The sequence below is a fragment of the Oncorhynchus mykiss genome, chromosome 3 (genome assembly GCF_057628025.1).
Source record: "Oncorhynchus mykiss isolate SJ-2025 chromosome 3, ASM5762802v1, whole genome shotgun sequence".
In the NCBI taxonomy this organism is placed as follows: domain Eukaryota; kingdom Metazoa; phylum Chordata; class Actinopteri; order Salmoniformes; family Salmonidae; genus Oncorhynchus; species Oncorhynchus mykiss.
The window spans coordinates 3,605,001-3,610,000 of NC_143024.1; the positions used below are offsets into that span (position 1 = coordinate 3,605,001).

Genomic DNA, 5,000 nt, shown 5'->3' on the forward strand with positions numbered 1-5,000 from the left:
CAGGAATGGATGGCTGGTAAAACACGAGGAGAGAAGCACCAGGAATGGATGGCTGGTAAAACACGAGGAGAGAAGCACCAGGAATGGATGGCTGGTAAAACACCAGGTAGCACCAGAAGCAATGAACATGGCTGGTAAAACACGAGGAGAGACACCAGAAATGGATGGCTTGTAAAACACGAGGAGAGAAGCACCAGGAATGGATGGCTGGTAAAACATGAGGAGAGAAGCACCAAGAATGGATGGCTGGTAAAACACGAGGAGAGAAGCACCAGGAATGGATGGCTGGTAAAACACGAGGAGGAGAAGCACCAAGAATGGATTGCTGGTAAAACACGAGGAGAGAAGCACCAGGAATGGATGGCTGGTAAAACACGAGGAGAGAAGCACCAGGAATGGATGGCTGGTAAAACACAGGGAAGAGAAGCACCAGGAATGGATGGCTGGTAAAACACGAGGAGAGAAGTACCAAGAATGGATGGCTGGTAAAACACGAGGAGAGAAGCACCAGGAATGGATGGCTGGTAAAACACGAGGAGAGAAGCACCAGGAATGGATGGCTGGTAAAACACGAGGAGAGAAGCACCAGGAATGGATGGCTGGTAAACACGAGGAGAGAAGCACCAGGAATGGATGGCTGGTAAAACACGAGGAGAGAAGCACCAGGAATGGATGGCTGGTAAAACACGAGGAGAGAAGCACCAGGAATGGATGGCTGGTAAAACACGAGGAGGAGAAGCACCAGGAATGGATGGCTGGTAAAACACGAGGAGAGAAGCACCAGGAATGGATGGCTGGTAAAACACGAGGAGAGAAGCACCAGGAATGGATGGCTGGTAAAACACGAGGAGAGAAGCACCAGGAATGGATGGCTGGTAAAACACGAGGAGAGAAGCACCAAGAATGGATGGCTGGTAAAACACGAGGAGAGAAGCACCAGGAATGGATGGCTGGTAAAACACGAGGAGAGAAGCACCAAGAATGGATGGCTGGTAAAACACGAGGAGAGAAGCACCAGGAATGGATGGCTGGTAAAACACGAGGAGAGAAGCACCAAGAATGGATGGCTGGTAAAACACGAGGAGAGAAGCACCAGGAATGGATGGGTTTCCCATAGAATTCTCTTCACATTTTTACAAAGTAACTCTCCAGATGTACACAAATGACAGGACACACGTCACTCAATTCAATACTTTCTAGTTCCATGTATCAAACATTTATTTCAGTTCTATTAAAACCAGGAAAATCTGGAGAGTCCCCTGCTGATAATAGACCCTGAAGTTGAATAAATTGTGACCAGTAGAAGGTCTTGGTGTTTAGACGTGACACCTCAGACTCTCACAGGAAGTACAAAACAACGACCAGTAGAAGGTCTTGGTGTTTAGACGTGACACCTCAGACTCTCACAGGAAGTACAAAACAACGACCAGTAGAAGGTCTTGGTGTTTAGACGTGACACCTCAGACTCTCACAGGAAGTACAAAACAACGACCAGTAGAAGGTCTTGGTGTTTAGACCTGACACCTCAGACTCTCACAGAAGTACAAAACAACGACCAGTAGAAGGTCTTGGTGTTTAGACGTGACACCTCAGAACTCTCACAGGAAGTACAAAACAACGACCAGTAGAAGGCTTGGTGTTTAGACGTGACTCCTCAGACTCTCACAGGAAGTACAAAACAACGACCAGTAGAAGGTCTTGGTGTTTAGACGTGACACCTCAGACTCTCACAGGAAGTACAAACAACGACCAGTAGAAGGTCTTGGTGTTTAGACGTGACACCTCAGACTCTCACAGGAAGTACAAAACAACGACCAGTAGAAGGTCTTGGTGTTTAGACCTGACACCTCAGACTCTCACAGGAAGTACAAAACAACGACCAGTAAGAAGGTCTTGGTGTTTAGACCTGACACCTCAGACTCTCACAAGAAGTACAAAACAACGACCAGTAGAAGCCAGAACAGTGTAGTTCTCAACAGCCAATTCTCAAAGTGAAAGATTTAATTAAAACATGACATAATTTTCACCGCCTAAGCCTGTGGGATTCCTGCGCTGTGACCTCACACGGGTTATTGTTTTGAGAGAGAGAGAGCGAGTACATTCTTGTCTGTTGACATCAGCTTCCTGGCTGTCGCAGAGGGGAGCAGGCCAGCTCAGGGAAACAGACACGACCATACAGGTTCATAGGTCAGGGGAGCCACATTAGAGCGTGACCACCTCTAGGCGACTCGCTCACAGCCCCCTGGCAGAGTGGTACACCTACAGCCCTACAGCCCCCGGCTCCTCTCCCCTGCCCCTGGTAGAGTGGTACACCTACAGCTCCTCTCAACAGCCCCTGGCAGAGTGGTACACCTACAGCTCCTCTCCCCAGCCCCTGGCAGAGTGGTTCACCTACAGCTCCTCTCTCCTGCCCCTGGCAGAGTGGTACACCTACAGCCCCCAGCTCCTCTCCCCAGCCCCTAGCAGTGTGGTACACCTACAGCCCCCAGCTCCTCTCCCCAGCCCCTAGCAGAGTGGTACACCTACAGCCCCCAGCTCCTCTCCCCTGGTCCTGGTCCAGGCCTGTGACTGCTGTGATTCAGCCCTTGGTTAGCCATGAACAGGATGATCCACTGGGCCAGAACCCTACTGTCAGGATGATCCACTGGGCCAGAACTCTACTGTCAGGATGATCCACTGGGCCAGAACCCCACTGTCAGGATGATCCACTGGGCCAGAACTCCACTGTCAGGATGATCCACTGGGCCAGAACTCTACTGCCAGGATGATCCACTGGGCCAGAACTCTACTGTCAGGATGATCCACTGGGCCAGAACCCTACTGTCAGGATGATCCACTGGGCCAGAACTCTACTGTCAGGATGATCCACTGGGCCAGAACTCTACTGTCAGGATGATCCACCAGGCCAGAACTCTACTGTCAGGATGATGTAGGAAATTCCCTGTTAAAACTGAGGATGATGGAAGAGGGGCATGAGTGGAAAAGTTTGAACCAATGCTCTAGCCTGACGCGGTAAGGACTGGCTGGCTGGCTGGCTGGCTGACTGATTGACTGGCTGGCTGGCTGACTGATTGGCTGGCTGGCTGACCTGCCTACCTGTCTGCCTACCCGACTGCCTGTCTGACTGAAAAGCACTACATCCTGCCTCACCTGCGTGCCTCGGTGCCATGTCAGCTTTCCCGTCACCAACCCATCTACCCTCCGAGGCACCGCTCTCTCCGGCTCTGCTTCCAGTGGTTTGTAGTGTTCAGCTGAATCAACTTGGCCGAGTCCAACCCACAGGAAGTCCAGATTCATGAAGAGGGCCACGTCACACCGCTGTCTCACTAACGTGTAATCAAAGCTGTGTTTTCTTTCACTGATGAAATGAAATGAGAGTTCCCCTATAATTACATTATCACTAAGTCTGCATGAGTTTGTTGCTTTAAGGTTTTAAGGTTTTAGGTTTTAAGTTGAGTGTTTAAACAGGAGCTCAGATCCATTTGGTTGAACACATTGGGCTTTATTGAAACGTCTGTTTTTCATCGATATGTCAGTCATACAGCGTTTGACAAAGGGTCCTCTCTTTACAGGACACCTCAGGTTGTTCATGTCTCTTTACAGGACACCTCAGGTTGTTCATGTCTCTTTACAGGACACCTCAGGTTGTTCATGTCTCTTTACAGGACACCTCAGGTTGTTCATGTCTGTCTTAATTACAGGACACTTCAGGTTGTTCATGTCTCTTTTTACAGGACACCTCAGGTTGTTCATGTCTGTCTTAATTACAGGACACCTCAGGTTGTTCATGTCTCTTTTTACAGGACACTTCAGGTTGTTCATGTCTCTTTTTACAGGACACCTCAGGTTGTTCATGTCTGTCTTAATTACAGGACACCTCAGGTTGTTCATGTCTCTTTTTACAGGACACTTCAGGTTGTTCATGTCTGTCTTAATTACAGGACACCTCAGGTTGTTCATGTGTGTCTTAATTACAGGACACTTCAGGTTGTTCATGTCTCTTTTTACAGGACACCTCAGGTTGTTCATGTCTGTCTTAATTACAGGACACCTCAGGTTGTTCATGTCTCTTTTTACAGGACACTTCAGGTTGTTCATGTCTGTCTTAATTACAGGACACCTCAGGTTGTTCATGTCTGTCTTAATTACAGGACACTTCAGGTTGTTCATGTCTCTTTTTACAGGACACTTCAGGTTGTTCATGTCTGTCTTAATTACAGGACACCTCGGGTTGTTCATGTGTGTCTTAATTACAAGACACCTCAGGTTGTTCATGTCTGTCTTAATTACAGGACACCCCAGCCTTCCCATAGTCCCCCGGCCTTCCCGTAGTCCCCCGGCCTTCCCGTAGTCCCCCAGCCTTCCCATAGTCCCCCGGCCTTCCCATAGTCCCCCAGCCTTCCCATAGTCCCTCAGCCTTCCCATAGTCCCTCAGCCTTCCCATAGTCCCCCAGCCTTCCCATAGTCCCCCGGCCTTCCCATAGTCCCCCAGCCTTCCCATAGTCCCCCGGCCTTCCCATAGTCCCCCAGCCTTCCCATAGTCCCTCAGCCTTCCCATAGTCCCCCGGCCTTCCCGTAGTCCCCCGGCCTTCCCATAGTCCCCCAGCCTTCCCATAGTCCCTCAGCCTTCCCATAGTCCCCCGGCCTTCCCGTAGTCCCCCAGCCTTCCCATAGCCCCCAGCCTTCCCGTAGTCCCCCAGCCTTCCCATAGTCCCCCGGCCTTCCCGTAGTCCCCCAGCCTTCCCATAGTCCCCCAGCCTTCCCATAGTCCCCTGCCTTCCCATAGTCCTCTGGCCTTCCCATAGTCCTCTGGCCTTCCCATAGTCCCCCGGCCTTCCCATAGTCCCCCAGCCTTACCATAGTCCCCCGGCCTTCCCATAGTCCCCTGCCTTCCCATAGTCCTTCGGCCTTCCCGTAGTCCCCAGCCTTCCCATAGTCCCCCGGCCTTCCCGTAGTCCCCCAGCCTTCCCATAGTCCCCCGGCCTTCCCATAGTCCTCTG

The 5,000-nt window shown here is 50.9% G+C and overlaps 1 protein-coding gene across 1 annotated transcript in view; it reads left to right on the forward strand.

The window, feature by feature from the left end:
* Positions 1 to 5,000, forward strand: part of LOC149984267 (intermembrane lipid transfer protein VPS13B-like) — a 721,339-nt gene that overhangs the window by 95,770 nt on the left and 620,569 nt on the right.